This window comes from Delphinus delphis, chromosome 18 (genome assembly GCF_949987515.2).
Source record: "Delphinus delphis chromosome 18, mDelDel1.2, whole genome shotgun sequence".
Taxonomy (NCBI): Eukaryota; Metazoa; Chordata; class Mammalia; order Artiodactyla; family Delphinidae; genus Delphinus; species Delphinus delphis.
In genome coordinates, this window is record NC_082700.1 from 34,448,652 (window position 1) to 34,466,315 (window position 17,664).

At 38.9% G+C, this 17,664-nt stretch overlaps 1 pseudogene; it reads right to left on the minus strand.

The window, feature by feature from the left end:
* Positions 1–17,542, minus strand: part of LOC132413540 (UDP-N-acetylglucosamine--peptide N-acetylglucosaminyltransferase 110 kDa subunit pseudogene) — a 62,203-nt pseudogene extending 44,661 nt beyond the window's left edge.
* Between the last annotated feature and the right edge of the window lie 122 nt (positions 17,543–17,664).

The following is a 17,664-nucleotide window of genomic DNA, read 5'->3' on the forward strand; positions in this document are numbered from 1 at the left end:
AAATATTGCATATTTTTACATCTTGTTATGATGAACAGATTTCTATGTAAATAAAATTATAAATAGCTATACATACTCATATGTGTAATTAAAATATATAGTTTTATATATGTATTATATTTATATTATATAATACAATTGTCTTATACTAATACATTATATATTGTGTTATATAGAATATATTAACTATAGTGTATTATATCAGATAATAATAATTATATATTTATATATTATGATATAATTGTATAATCAATATTACAGTATATATCATATTAATATTATTAACATATTAACCATATAAATACATTTCATTACTCATATATGTTGTATATAATATATGCTAGGCAAATGTATATATTAATATAATACATAATTGTTATACATTAATATAAATATTAGAATATTACATTTATACATCAATATAATATTTAATATTGGTATGTTTATATTATATTTAATATATACATAGCTAATGCTCTTTTAAGCCGTCTGCTACAAGTAGAATAAGACCAGGACTATGGCCAAAGCAAATTCTAAAAATATTAGGTTACTTATATTCATTTATATGTCATTTTCCTGGAATCTGCATCTGGCTATTAGAGAGCACACACAGCAAAATCAGCAAAACGTGCCCGGGAGGATATAGGATCCTTTATTTATTGGAACCTCAAAGGAAACACAGTGCTATTCAGTCCCCCATCAAAGAGCCAAGAGCAAACCTTGAAGCACCCAATAAAAGCCAATTCAAACAGAAAAGCTTTTCCACTTAAACTGGAAAAAGTTAAGTTTCCAAGAGAACCCCTACATCAACCACCGAAGCTCATTTGGCAGTAAAAACAATAATGTTCACCGAACAACAAGAAACCCAAAACAATAGATGTTTTACCAAAAATAAAAAAAAAGCAGCTAATTAGTGTCTCTCCTGTTTGAAAGAAGGGGGTGGGAAGTGGGCAGAAGACCTGATAGAAAAGGAAAAGGAAAATAAAAGTTTCCAGTTTGACACTCAAGCTGTCTTCTGCATCCATTTCATCAAGACCACCAAGTCAATGTGGAGGCTTTTTCCTCCTTCCCTTTTCTTTTCATGAGACTGATCACAACCAGCACTGCGAATTAAGGAATTAATTCGAATTAAGGAATGCTGTTGCCTGCATGTGTGAATGAGCTGTGAGTAAAGTACTGAAGTAGAGGAGACATAAATGAAAACGTCCTAATGAATGTCCATGTGGCTGAGCAGGAAGGTAACCTGTCATAGATGTGCTAAAGAAGAAGAGTTGGGTTTTATTTTATTTACTTTTCCCTGGACTGCGTTGAATGACTATCATCTACAAGTTCACGCTACTTTTTGCTGAGGATTAATGCACTGGGAGAGCTGAGAGAAAACTGAACAGTAGAGCTGTCTTTTTCTTGACCAGTTCACCTTAGTTTCCCAAACTCTAAGTCTTTCCCTAATTCTTTCTCCTTTTTATGGTAGTAAAATGAACATAACACGAAATTCACCATTTTGATCATTTTACAAATCACTGTACCATTCAGTGGAATTTGTAATTAGTAATGTTGTGCAACTATCACCACTGCCCAGCTGCAAAACGTTTTCATCACCCCAAGAGAAAACGTACACCCATTTTAAGGAGTCATTCCCTATTTCCCTCTGTTCCAAACCCCTGGCAAACACTAATGTATAATATTGTCCATGTGTATGGATTTGCCACTGCTGGACATTTCTTATAAATGGAACCATACAATATGTAGCCTTTCGTGCCTGACTTCTTTCACTTAGTTGCATCCATGATGCAGCATGTATCAGAAATCCATTCATCTTTATGGCTGAATTCCCTGATCCTGTTTTCTTCATACTGTTTGAATACAAACTTAAAAATATGTGGAGAGTGGGGCTTCCCTGGTGGCGCAGTGGTTGAGAGTCCGCCTGCCGATGCAGGGGACACGGGTTCGTGCCCTGGACCGGGAAGATCCCACGTGCCGCGGAGCGGCTGGGCCCGTGAGCCATGGCCGCTGGGCCTGAGCGTCCGGAGCCTGTGCTCCGCAACTGGAGAGGCCACAACAGTGAGAGGCCCGCGTACCACAAAAAAAAAAAAAAAAAAAAAAATATGTTGAGAGTGAAGCTCTGTTTTAATGGCACATCTATGAGGCCAATTTATTTAAAGAAGGTGAAAATGGAAATATTGTGAAATGATAATCGTTGAGAAGCCTCAGGCAATTTGATAATGAAAAGTTTGGGAAATGTTGCAAAAAATTATCTGCTTTATATTAAAAGCCTTTTAAACAAGGATTCAGGAGACTGTCTTTTTCTTGCAGGGAACTTAAATGAGTCAGAAGGAAATAACTGCCCTTTAAAACAGATTTTGAAAGGATTCTATTTATTCTTAAGAGACGAATGGAAGTACAGGTAGTTCACATCCAATATGGACCCCCTAAAAAAAAATACTCCCTCCAAAATTTTGGGGCTTCCCTGGTGGCGCAGTGGTTGACAGTCCACCTGCCGATGCAGGGGATAGGGGTTCGTGCCCTGATCTGGGAGGATCCCACATGCCGCGGAGCAGTTGGGCCTGTGGGCCATGGCCGCTGAACTTGCGCGTCTGCAGCCTGTGCTCTGCAATGGGAGAGGCCGCAACAGTGAGAGGCCCAAGTACTGCAAAAAAAAAAAAAAAAAAAACTCCCTCCAATATGGACTCCCTGTCCAAACACTGTTTATCGTTCTAGCCACCACTATCGAATTATATTTCTTGAGAGTAAGGCAGCTCAATTCATGCATATTTTTAAAATTCATCTATCAAATCCATTAATACAGTATAAACAAGAGATGTTCATGTTTCAGTGCAGTTCAAATACCAGGTATAAAGAATCCCCAGTAAGAAAAAGAATCCTATATCTCTTGCCAGAATGTGGTCAGCTCTGGGGTGCTCTGCTAGCTGAAAGACACTTTCATTGTTAAGAGGATAGAGGCTGTTTAAGAGGGATGAGAGCCAAAAAATTTTGACTACATGTATGTGTTAAGAACAGTGCTAGGTTATCTCATGTTCTATATCAGTCAAGTCTCACCATTTTACATATGTGAAAAGCGAAGTTAAAGGTGTTTTAGTAGGGCTTCCCTGGTGGCGCAGTGGTTAAGGATCCACCTGCCAGTGCAGGGGTCACGCGTTAGAGCCCTGGTCCGGGAAGATCCCACATGCCACGGAGCAACTAAGACCATGCGCCACAACTACTGAGCCTGCACTCTAGAGCCCGTGAACCACAACTACTGAAGCCCACACACCTAGACCCCGCGGTCAGCAACAAAGAGAAGCCACTACAATGAGAAACCCGCGCACTGTAACAAAGAGTAGCCCCGCTCACCACAAATAGAGAAAGCCCGCGCATAGCAAGGAATAGCCAACGCAGCCAAAATTAAATCAATCAATCAATTAAAAAAGTGTTTTACTAACTTACTAAAAGGCACGCAATCAGTAAATGTGAGCAAGAATTCAATCCCAAATCTGTCACACTGAAGTATAAGCTAATACTTGAGATTAATAAAAACAGCACTAAATTAAAAGTTCAGAGATATTTTTTATTTCATACTTTCACTAACGCTCTTTGGAGATAAATCATTTCATTTATATGGGTCTTAGTTTTCACAACTATAATAGTTGGAAGCTTGACTAGATGATCTGTATGTAGTCTTCCAATTCTAAAATGTTCCACTAATTTGGGTTCCTACAATAATTGCCCTTGCAATACATGCATGCTGCCACCAAGTAGCAGTAGAGACTACTAGTTCCTTTTTTATCCCTAGTGGGGAGTGCATTTTGACATCAGACTTATCCGTCAATAGTACAGCCTGTTAATATAACTATAAAATGAGAAAATAATCTGGTATTCTTTCCTGTAAAGCAGAAGCTTTACGTTGTCTGTGAATCATATCAGAATCACCTGTAGGTTTGTTTTGTTGTGGTTTTTTTTTAACATCTTTATTGGAGTATAATTGCTTTACAATAGTGGGTTAGTTTCTGCTTTATAACACCTGTAGGTTTTTAAACATAGAGGAAATCCAGAACCCATTGAATGAGAATCTTCAGAGACAGGTCATGGGCATCTGGATTTTTGGGCTCCCATCATCTGTATATTTTATTTTATTTTATTTTTTGCCTATGTACAATATTTGTCACATCCTCTTGAATCTTTAAAAGTTTCCTTTTGTTTTAAAATTTTAGAATATTCAATAATCTTCACCTACTTTTCATAAGGTGTTATCTGTTATGTTCATTCGATCTTGTGCTTCTCCTGGTTAAGTCTTCTTTTTTTCCTTTTTTTTTTTTTCAGGGCCCTGCCTCATGGCTTGCAGGATCTTAGTTCCCTGACCGGTAATTGGACCCCAGGTCCCCAGCAGTGAAAGCGCCAAGTTCTAACCACTGGACCACCGGGGAATTCCCAAGACTTCTGTTTTAAATGACATTTTTTCCCACTCTTATTCATTCCTGGGATCAGTTTCATGTTTTAACATTAAACCAACCTTGCATTACTAGAATAAAGCTACTTTGATTGTGATATATGATTGTTTTACATATCATGGATACAGTTTGTGCTTCTGTTTACACATTTTGCATGCATGTTCAAAAGAGAAACTGGCCTGTGATTCTATTCTTGTAATATTCTTTTTAGTTTTGATCTAAAGCTTATGTTGGCCTTATAAATATTTTGAGCAATATATAGTTTTCTGTTTCCTGGAAGATTTTTATGTAAGATTACCAATATTTCTCCCCTAAATATTTGGAAGAATTTACTTGGAAAGCCATTTATCCCTGGAAATCATTTTCTGTAAAGTTACTTAATTATACAAACAACTTTTGGAGTAGATATAGGTTTTTTAGATATTTTTTCTTTCTTGGGTTAGTCTTGTTAGCTTGCATTTTTTAAGAATTTGTCATTTTGGATGAATTTTCAAGTTTATAAATATAAAATTATCATAATTTTAACAGCTTTATTGGGATGTAATTTACATACCATAATTTCAACACTTTAATGTATACAATTCAGTGGTTCTCAGTGTAACCACTAAAAGACTTGTGTAACCATCACAACAATCCAATTTTAGATTTCTGTCCCCCCACAAAATACCCATTACACATTAACGAGGTTTTTTCATTCTCCTCAACCCTCTCAGCCCTAGGCAACCACTAATCTACTTCCTGTCTCTACAGATTTGCTATTCTGGTCATTTCATGTAAATGGGACCAAACAATATGTGATCTTTTGTGAGTGGCTGATTTTACTTTACATAATGCTTTCATGGTTCATCTATGTTGTTACATGGATCAATATTTCATTCTATTTTATAGCTGAATGCTATTCTATTGTACGGATATTCCACATTTTGTTTATTCATTTATCCAATTGATATTTGAATTTTTTCCACCTTTTGTTTTTAGAAATATGCTTCTATGAACATTCATGTACAAGCTTTTGTGCAGACATAAGTTTTTATTTCTCTTAGGTATATATTTAGTAGTGGAACTGCTGGGTCATAGGGCAACTCTATGTTTAACACTTGCAGGAACTCTCAAGCTGTTTTGTAAAATGGCCGCACCATTTTACATTCCCACCAGCAATGTATGTGGGTTTCAATCTCTTGTCTTACAGCCTAGCATGTCATCTATGCTGGAAAACGTTTCACATGTAGTTGAGCAGGATGAGTATTTTACTGTTCAGTTGAGTGTTCTGTAGACATTTATTAGGTCTCGTTAATTCGTAGTCTTATCCAAGTCTTCTATATCGTTGTTGATCTTCTGCCTAACTGTTCTATCCATTATTGACCGTGGAGTACTGAAGCCTCTACCTAATGTTGTGCAATTATCTATTTCTTCCTTCAATTCTTCATGGATTTCAGTATTTTCTTCTTCATGTATTTTGGTTTTATCTTATTCAGGGCACACATGTTAAAAATTTTTGTATCTTCCCTTTTTTTTATAATAAAATGTCCCTTTTCATATCTAGTAACTTTTTTGTTTGTTTTAAAGTCTATTTTTTCTGGTATTAGTATAGCCACTTCAGCATGCTTATGGTTGCTATTTGCATGATGTATATTTTTTCATCCTTTTACTTTGTACACATTAGACTTTTGAATCCAAGGAGTGTCTCCTAGAGAAAACATTTTTTAAAACCCAGTTCGACAATATCTGCCTTTTGATTGTATTGTTTAATTCATTTACATTTAGTTTTTATTATTGATATGGTAAGATTTATTTATGTCTATCATTATACCTTTGGTTTTCTACATGTCTCATGTTTTTGTTTTTTTGTTATTGTTGTTGTTCCTCCATTTTCCTTTTTATAGTAAGTAGATCTTTTCTACTGTAACATGTAATTCCTTTAATGATTTTTAACCACATTGTTTGAGTAATGGCTGCACTAGGGCTTATGTAATATACCTTCTCAGAATCTCTTCATATTTTTACTAGCTTAATTCCAGTGAAAAACAGAAACTGCACTTTTATAGAGCTGTATGCCTTCCCCTCTTTTTTGTTTTTATTACATTTATATATGTTACATACTTAAGCTTAGAGAAGAACGTAGAGCAAATAAATATTTTTGAGTTTGTTGGGTTAATCTATTTACCATTTCTGGTTCTCTTCCTTTCTTCCTGCAGATTCAGCTTATGATCTACTGTCATTTTTATTCTAACACAGCTTTTTTTCTCACTGCCTTCTTTGTGCCATATCATCAAATATATGATATTTCTTTATGTTATATACAGAACAATCCAAATATAGTCATATTGCTTATGCACTTTTTAAATTAGCTAAGAGAAGAAAGGAGAAGAAATTTGAAATTACATTATCTTTTATAATTCCCTACACAACTGCTCTAGTCAGCATTCTTTGTTTTGTTTTTATGGCTTGAGTTACTGTCTGCTATCATTTGAAGACCTTCCACTAGTACTGCTTGTGAAGCCCGTCTGCTAACAAAGAATTCACTCAGTTTCTGTTTCTGTGTTATGGTACAGTATTGATGATAAGTTGTGCAGTGGTAGGAAAAACTAAAATGTGATGTACTGTATGATGTATGTTTTATTGAAGTGGCTTGGTCAGATTTTAATGATTTATGATAGAAATCACGTAAAGCAAGCATCACAATTCTCCAGGAATGTTCTGTAGAATGCTAATGTTAATTATGAATATGTGAATCCCAAATCTTTCATTTATATTGACCTTATCTCATTAATTCTTCTCCCAACAATGCCATAACTAGAGTTGAGTTCTAAAATGTACCTTCCTCTTTTCCCATAGAAATTGTCTCACAATTTCAAAAAGTTTTCAAAGGTGAAAAAGTGCACACGACTTTTATCACGTTTGCAAATGCCAATGAAAATGCTAAGGTAACAACTGTCCAAAATGCAATATTCTTCTGTGAGAGCACCCAACTTTAAACAAATACACATATTCTAAATACAGCTTAGATCTGTGACATGTTTTGGCCACTGAAGTATGAGCAGACATGATGGCCTTAAATGAGCAGAAGAGGCCTTAAATGGGCTTGTGCGGCTGGGCTCACCTCTTATGTTTCAGTGAACTTTGTGAGAAGACAGGGCCTGGGAGCTGTGGCCTCACAGTTGGGCTCCAGAGGAAGATGTGTGTGACAGACCTCAAACTGACCCAAAACACGGAGCAAAATCAGCCATCTAGAGGTCTAAAAGAGAGCCACTGCAGCTAGCCCATAGGTACAAGAAAAATAAATTCTTGTTTATGTAACTGAGTTTGGTGTGATTTGTTCCAAAGCATTATCACAGCAAGAGCTGACTAACACAACATCCTCCAAATCATTGTTATGTAAATGGCTGCCACCATGCCTACATGTAAGGCAACTGTGTACTCAAATTGTGAGAATTCTTGAACTCTTGGTGCCTCTCCAACACAAAGTACATGGCTAAATTTCCACAAATAAGTTCACTAATATACCACAAAGATCTCCCTAAACTTTTATTAAATGTAATGCAAAGTTCTTTCTTTTCATTGTCTGCTTCTACATGGTTAAAATGCTTTTTATCAATGTAAAACGGCTCTTGCCGTTTGGCTTCTGTCGTTAGAGTCTTTTGAACTCTTTGGCTTTTCAGCTCCTAGGCTGTAAGATTTGAATCAGCAAATGCCCCAAGGAGAAAACCTGCACCAAATGTCAAGCTTGCGTCTGTGTTTCCCTTTTCTCCAGAATTTGGCCCACATGTCTTGGTGTCTCTCTAACATTCAGATGCCAGTGAACAGAAGTTTTCTCACTCTATCCAGGTTTTCTAAAATTTCTTTAGACTTCACCTGATCTTATGTTATTATTCAACTATCATCTCAATTACCCCTAGGAAGAAAATTTACAATTTTTAGAGAAAATGGAACCCTGGTACACTGTTGGTAGGAATGTAAACTGGTACAGCCACTGTGGCAAACAGTATGCGGGGTTCTCAAAAACTAAAAATAGAACTACCATATGACCTCGCAACTCCACTCCTGGGTATAAATCCAAAAAGAACAAAAACACGTGTTTTCAAAAATATGCATTTGAAAAGATACATGCACCCCAATGTTTGGAGCATTAGTATTTACAATTACCAAGATGTGGAAGCAACCTAAGTGTCATCAAGAGATGAATGGAGGGACGAGGGGAAGATGGAGGAAGAGTAAGACGCGGAGATCACCTTCCTCCCCACAGATACACCAGAAATACATCTACACGTGGAACAACTCCTACAGAACACCTACTGAATGCTAGCAGAAGACCTCAGACCTCTCAAAAGGCAAGAAACTCCCCACGTACCTGGCTAGGGCAAAAGAAAAAAGAATAAACAGAGACAAAAGGATAGGGACGGGACCTGCACCAGTGGGATGGAGCTGGGAAGTAGGAAAGGGTTCCACACACTAGGAAGCCCCTTTGCGGGCGGAGACTGCGGGTGGCGGAGGGAGAAAGCTTCGGAGCTGTGGAGGAGAGCACAGCAACAGGGGTGCGGAGGGCAAAGCAGAGAGATTCCCACACAGAGGATCGGTGCCGACCAGCACTCACCAGCCCGAGAGGCTTGTTTGCTCACCCGCCGGGGCGGGCGGGGCTGGGAGCTGAGGCTCGGGCTTCGGTCGGAGCGCAGGGAGAGGACTGGGGTTGACGGCGTGAACACAGCTTGCAGGGGGTTAGTGCACCACGGCTAGCTGGGAGGGAGTCAGGGGAAAAGTCTGCACCTGCCGAAGAGGCAAGAGACTTTTTCTTCCCTCTTTGTTTCCTGGTGCGCGAGGAGAGGGGATTAAGAGCGTTGCTTAAAGGAGCGCCAGAGACGGGAGCGAGACGTGGCTAAAAGCGCAGACCCCAGAGATGGGCATAAGACGCTAAGGCTGCTGCGGCCGCCACCAAGAAGGCTGTGTGCGAGCACAGGTCACTATCCACACCCCTCTTCCGCGGAGCCTGTGCAGCCCGCCACTGCCAGGGTCCCGGGATCCAGGGAAAACTCCCCTGGGAGAATGCACGGCACGCCTCAGCCTGATGCAACGTCACGCTGGCCTCTGCCACCGTAGACTCGCCCCGCACTCTGTTCCCCTCCCTCCCCCCAGCCTGAGTGAGCCAGAGCCCCCGAATCAGCTGCTCCTTTAACCCTGTCCTGCCTGAGCGAAGAACAGACGCTCTTAGGTGACCTACACGCAGAAGCGGGGCCAAATCCAAAGCTGAGCCCCGGGAGCTGTGAGAACAAAGAGAAAGGGAAATCTCTTCCAGCAGCCTCAGAAGCAGCGGATTAAAGCTCCACAATCAAATTGATGTACCCTGCATCTGTGGAATACCTGAATAGACAACAAATCATCCCAAATTGAGGAGGTGGGCTTCGAGAGCAAGATTTATGATTTTTTCCCCTTTTCCTCTATTTATCAGTGTGTATGTGTATGCTTCTGTGTGAGATTTTCTCTGTATAGCTTTGCTTCCACCATTTGTCCTAGGGTTCGATCCATCCATTTCTTGTTCTTGTTTTTAATTTTTTTCTTAACAATTATTCTTTATTTTAATAACTTTATTATATTTTATCTTATTTTATTTTACTTTATCTTCTTTCTTTCTTTCCTTCCTTCCCTCCTTCCTTCCTTCCTCCCTCCCTCCCTCCCTTCTTTCCTTCTTTCTTTCCTTCTTTCTTTCTACTTCTACTAATTCGTTCTTTCTACTTTTTCTCCCTTTAATACTGAGCAGTGTGGATGAAAGGCTCTTGGTGCTCCAGCCAGGAGTCAGAGCTGTGCCTCTGAGGTGGGAGAGCCAACTTAGGACACTGGTCCACAAGAGACCTCCCAGCTCCACATAATATCAAACAGTGAAAAGCTCCCAGAGATCTCCATCTCAACACAGCACCCAGCTTCACTTAACGACCAGCAAGCTACAGTGCTGGACACCCTATGCCAAACAACTAGCAAGACAGGAACACAACACCACCCATTAGCAGAGAGGCTGCTTAAAATCATAATAAGTCCACAGACACCCCAAAAGACACCACCAGACGTGGACCTGCCCACCAGAAAGACAAGATCCAACCTCATCCACCAGAACACAGGCACTAGTCCCCTCCAACAGGAAGCCTACACAACCCACTGAACCAACCTTAGCCACTGGGGACAGACACCAAAAACAACAGGAACTATGAGCCTGCAGCCTGCAAAAAGGAGACCCCAAACACAGTAAGATAAGCAAAATGAGAAGACAGAAAAACACACAGCAGATGAAAGAACAAGATTAAAAACCCACCAGACCTAACAAATGAAGAGGAAATAGGCAGTCTACCTGAAAAAGAATTCAGAATAATGATAGAAAGATGATCCAAAATCTTGGAAATAGAATAGAGAAAACGCAAGAAACATTTAACATGGACCTAGAAGAACTAAAGATGAAACAAGCAACGATGAACAACACATTAAATGAAATTAAAAATACTCTAGATGGGATCAATAGCAGAATAACTGACACAGAAGAACGGATAAGTGACCTGGAAGATAAAATAGTGGAAATAACTACTGCAGAGCAGAATAAAGGATAAAGAATGAAAATAACTGAGAACAGTCTCAGAGACCTCTGGGACAACATTAAACACACCAACATTCGAATTATAGGGGTTCCAGAAGAAGAAGAGAAAAAGAAAGGGACTGAGAAAATATTTGAAGAGATTATACTTGAAAACTTCCCTAATATGGAAAAGGAAACAGTTAATCAAGTTCAGGAAGCACAGAGAGTCCCATACAGGATAAATCCAAGGAGAAATATACCAAGACACATATTAATCAAACTGTCAAAAATTAAATACAAAGAAAACATATTAAAAGCAGCAAGGGAAAAATAACAAGGCCAGAAGGGACTGTCAGGACATATTTAAAGTGATGAAGGAGAAAAACCTACAACCAAGATTACTCTACCCAGCAAGGATCTCATTCAGATTTGATGGAGAAATTAAAACCTTTACAGACAAGGAAAAGCTGAGAGAGTTCAGCACCACCAAACCAGCTTTACAACAAATGCTAAAGGAATTTCTCTAGGCAAGAAACACAAGAGAAGGAAAAGACCTACAATAACGAACACAAAACAACTAAGAAAATGGGAATAGGAACATACATACTGATAATTACCTTGAATGTAAATGGACTAAATGTTCCCACCAAAAGACACAGATTGGCTGAATGGATACAAAAACAAGACCCATATATATGCTGTCTACAAGAGTCCCACTTCAGACCTAGAGACACATACAGACTGAAAGTGAGGGGATGGAAAAAGATATTCCATGCAAATGGAAACCAAAAGAAAGCGGAGTAGCAATTCTCATATCAGACAAAATAGACTTTAAAATAAAGACTATTAGAAGAGACAAAGAAGGACACTACATAATGATCAAGGGATCGATCCAAGAAGAAGATATAACAATTGTAAATATTTATGCACCCAACATAGGAGCACCTCAATACATAAGGCAAATACTAACAGCCATTAAAGGGGAAATCGACAGTAACACATTCATAGTAGGGGACTTTAACACCCCACTTTCACCCATGGACAGATCATCCAAAATGAAAATAAATAAGGAAACACAAGCTTTAAATGATACATTAAACAAGATGGACTTAAATGGTATTTATAGGACATTCCATACAAAAACAACAGAATACACATTTTTCTCAAGTGCTCATGAAACATTCTCCAGGATAGATCATATCTTGGGTCACAAATCAAGCCTTGGTAAATTTAAGAAAATTGAAATTGTATCAAGTATCTTTTCCGACCACAGCACTATGAGACTAGATATCAATTAAAGGAAAAGATCTGTAAAAAATACCAACACATGGAGGCTAAACAATACACTACTTAATAACGAAGTGATCACTGAAGAAATCAAAGAGGAAGTTAAAAAATACCTAGAAACCAATGACAATGGAGACACAACGACTCAAAACCTATGGGATGCAGCAAAAACAGTTCTAAGAGGGAAGTTTATAGCAATACAATCCTACCATAAGAAACAGGAAACATCTCGAATAAACAACCTAACCTTGTACCTAAAGCAATTAGAGAAAGAAGAACAAAAAAACCCCAAACTTAGAAGGAAAGAAATCATAAAAATCAGATCAGAAATAAATGAAAAATAAATGAAGGAAATGATAGCAAAGATCAATAAAACTAAAAGCTGGTTCTTTGAGAAGATAAACAAAATTGATTAACCAGACCCATCAAGCAAAAGAGGGAGAAGACACAAATCAATAGAATTAGAAATGAAAAAGGAGAAGTAACAACTGATACTGCAGAAATATAAAAGATCATGAGAGATTACTACAAGCAACTCTATGCCAATAACATGGACAGCCTGGAAGAAATGGACAAATTCTTAGAAATGCACAACCTGCCAAGACTGAATCAGGAAGAAATAGAAAATATGAACAGATAAATCACAAGCACTGAAATTAAAACTGTGATTAAAAATCTCCAACAAAAAAATGGCCAGGACCAGATGGCTTCACAGGCGATTTCTACCAAACATTTAGAGAAGAGCTAACACCTATCCTTCTCAAACTCTTCCAAAATATAGCAGAGGGAGGAACACTCCCAAACTCATTCTACGAGGCCACCATCACCCTGATACCAAAATTAGACAAGGATGTCACAAGAAAGAAAACTAAAGGCCAATATCACTGATGAACATAGATGCAAAAATCCTCAACAAAATACTAGCAAACAGAATCCAACAGCACATTTAAAGGATCATACACCATGATCAAGTGGGGTTTATTCCAGGAATGCAAGGATTCTTCAATATATGCAAATCAATCAACGTGATACACCATATTAACAAATTGAAGGAGAAAAACCATATGATCATCTCAATCGATGCAGAGAAAGCATTTGACAAAATTCAACACCCATTTATGATAAAAACATTGCAGAAAGTAGGCTTAGAGGGAACTTGGCTTAATATAATAAAGTCCATATATGACAAACCCACAGCCAACATCGTCCTCAATGGTGAAAGCATTTCCGATCAGGAAGACAAAGTTGCCCACTCTCACCACTCTTATTCAACATAGTTTTGGAAGCTTTAGCCACAGCAATCAGAGAAGAGAAGGAAATAAAAGGAATCCAAATCGGAAAAGAAGAAGTAAAGCTGTCACTCTTTGCAGATGACATGATACTATACATAGAGAATCCTAAAGATGCTACCAGAAAACTACTAGAGTTAATCAATGAATTTGGTAAAGTAGCAGGATACAAAATTAATGCACAGAAATCTCTGGCATTCCTATATACTAATGATGAAAAATCTGAAAGTGAAATCAAGAAAACACTCCCATTTACCACTGCAACAAAAAGAATAAAATATCTAGGAATAAACCTACCTAAGGAGACAAAAGACCTGTATGCAGAAAATTATAAGACACTGATGAAAGAAATTAAAGATGATACAAATAGATGGAGAGATATACCATGTTCTTGGATTGGAAGTATCAACATTGTGAAAATGACTCTACTACCCAAAGCAATCTGCAGATTCAATGCAATCCCTAGCAAACTACCACTGGCATTTTTCACAGAATTAGAGCAAAAAATTTCACAATTTGTATGGAAACACAAAAGACCCCGAATAGCCAAAGCAATCTTGAGAACGAAAAACGGAGCTGGAAGAATCAGGCTCCCTGACTTCAGACTATACTACAATGCTACAGTAATCAAGACAGTATGGTACTGGCACAATAACAGAAAGATAGATCAATGGAATAGGATAGAAAGCCCCGCGATAAACCCACGCACATATGGTCACCTTATCTTTGATAAAGGAGGCAGGAATGTACAGTGGAGAAAGGACAGCCTCTTCAATAAGTGGTGCTGGGAAAACTGGACAGATACATGTAGAAGTATGAGAGTAGATCACTCCCTAACACCATACACAAAAATAAGCTCAAAATGGATTAAAGACCTAAATGTAAGGCCAGAAACTATCAAACTCTTAGAGGAAAATATAGACAGAACACTCTATGACATAAATCACAGCAAGATCCTTTTTGACCCACCTCCTAGAGAAATGGAAATAAAAATAAACAAGTGGGACCTGACAAAACTTCAAAGCTTTTGCACAGCAAAGGAAACCATAAGCAAGACCAAAAGACAACCCTCAGAATGGGAGAAAATATTTGCAAATGAAGCAACCGACAAAGGATTAATCTCCAAAATTTACAAGCAGCTCATGCAGCTCAATAACAAAAAAACAAACAACCCAATCCAAAAATGGGCAGAAGACCTAAATAGACATTTCTCCAAAGAAGATATACAGACTGCCAACAAACACATGAAAGAATGCTCAACATCATTAATCATTAGAGAAATGCAAATCAAAACTACAATGAGATATCATCTCACACCAGTCAGAATGGCCATCATCAAAAAATCTAGAAACAATAAATGCTGGAGAGGGTGTGGAGAAAAGGGAACACTCTTGCACTGCTGGTGGGAATGTGAATTGGTACAGCCACTATGGAGAACAGTATGGAGGTTCCTTAAAAATCTACAAATAGAACTACCATATGACCCAGCAATCCCACTACTGGGCATATAGGCTGAGAAGACCATAATTCAAAAAGAGTCATATACCAAAATGTTCATTGCAGCTCTATTTACAATAGCCCGGAGATGGAAACAACCTAAGTGTCCATCATTGGATGAATGGTTAAAGAAGATGTGGCACATATATACAATGGAATATTACTCAGCCATAATAAGAAACGAAACTGAGCTATTTGTAATGAGGTAGATAGACCTAGAGTCTGTCATACATAGTGAAGTAAGTCAGAAAGTGAAAGACAAATACCATATGCTAACACATATATATGGCATTTAATAAAATAAATGTTATGAAGAACCTAGGGGTAATACAAGAATAAAGACACAGACCTACTAGAGAATGGACTTGAGGATATGGGGAAGGGGAAGGGGAAGCTGTGACAAAGCGAGAGAGAGGCATGAACATATATACACTACCAAACATAAGGTAGATAGCTAGTGGGAAGCAGCCGCATAGCACAGGGAGATCAGCTCGGTGCTTTGTGACCGCCTGGAGGGGTGGGATAGGGAGGGTGGGAGGGAGGGAGACGCAAGAGGGAAGAGATATGGGAACATATGTATATGTATAACTGATTCACTTTGTTATGAAACAGAAACTAACACACCATTGTAAAGCAATTACACTCCAACAAAGATGTAAAAAAAAAGATGAATGGATAAAGAAGATGTGGTACATATAACAAATGGCATACTACTCAGCCTTAAAAAGGAAAGAAATTTTGCTATTTGCAGCAACATAGATGGACTTGGAGGGCATTGTGGTAAGTGAAATAAGTCAAACAAAAACAAACACTGTAGGATATCACCTATATATGGAATCTAAAAAATACAACAATCTACCAAATATAACAAAAAAGAAGGGGAGTCACAGATACAGAGAACAAACTAATGGTTGCCAGTGTGGAGGGGGAGGAGGGGGCAATACAGGGGTGGGGAAGTGAGAGATCTAAACTACTGGGTGTACGATAGCTCAAAGATGTATTGTACAACACGGAATATAGCCAATAGTTTGTAATTACTGTAAATGTAAAGTAACCTCTAAAAAGTATATAAAATTTTTTTAAAACAGAAATCATACTGAAAATTGGAAACAATTTAAATGTCCATCAACAGAAAAATGCACATATAAATTATTGTATTTCCCTACATGGGAATCCTACATAGTGAGGAAAGTACATGAACTAGACAGATCTTTATGTGTCAGCATGGATGAACCTAGCAAAGATAACACTAAAAAAAAGCAAGTAAGAAGAGAAAACATAGTAGAATACTATATGAGGTTTAACAATACTTAAAAATGTAGCCTAAACAGAAAGACATCCATGACAGTGCTGGAGACCAAGTTCAGAAGAGTGGTTACCCAGGGTCAGCTGGGGAGTGGCTGTGATTGGGAAAGTGGTCACACCAGGCTCTTCAACAGGAATGGTAATGTTTCACTTCACACGCTGGCTGGAGGACAGAGGAGTGTCTGTGATGTTATAATGTGAGCACGCTGCATGTAAAAGCCATTGCTGACCACATCTAGGGGATCTGATGCGCGGGAGCTGGTAAGTGGGTGGAGGCATCCAGGTGGTGGTAGAAGAGGAACGTTGTACGCATAACGCCTAAGGCCTGACCAGAGGACGACCACTGTTTTAGAAACTGGACACAAATCCAACTTCTACAGCCAATGTTAAAAGACAATCTGAGGCATATTTAAAATTTTAAGACTTTACGTGAGCAAAAATAGATTTAATTCAGGCACCACGAAAGCAGAAGAGGTGAGGAGCACTCCAGCCACAGGAGCTGCAGAGATGTTTCTTTTAAAAGGGCAAGAAGCAAAGCAAGGAAATGACTGACTTGCTATAGCTTTAAAGCCTAGTTGGTGGTTTGTGACTGGTTGTCCTCAGCGGTTTTCGTCACCCTGAGGCGATGACAGGCTTAGATTTTTGTTGATTTACCTAGGCAACCGCATCACTAGAGCCACTGCAGGCTAACGGCCTCCTTGCAGGGTTAATTTACTAACACAAACTGTCTGAGTCCTTCCTCTTACTCATTCACTTCACTTCCTACGCCTCAGTTTTTCTTCTGTAAAGTGGATATTCAGTAGTAAATTCTCTGTGGAGTTGTCAGTACAAAACAGAGTGATTATTACTAACCACGATCATGTCCTAAATGCACGGAACACGTCACCATTTGCCAACCACCGTGTCAAGTCAGCAGAAACTACAGAAATTAAGAGCTCTCCGCAGAAATTCACACACCCGTGCACCAGGTAAGGGAGCACAGGCAGACGTCCACTCAGACTTTCCTGTGTCCCTCACGGAGTGCACGCTCTCTCCTGGAGGGGCGAGCACAGAGACTTATCGGGAGTTTACTTTTAAAATGCGTTCATATAACCATGTCTCACTTTTGTTTGGATGAGTCAGCAAACGCTTTCTGGAAACGCCATATTCTCCACACCTCCTTCCTTTCGCGCTGCCCTAGTCACAAAGCTCCAGCCCCTACTCCTCAGGCCGCGTCACCATGGGAGACGGGGCTGCGAGCGGACGCACGGCGAACGTGCTGACGTCCTCGAGCCCCGCCCCCACGGCCCCG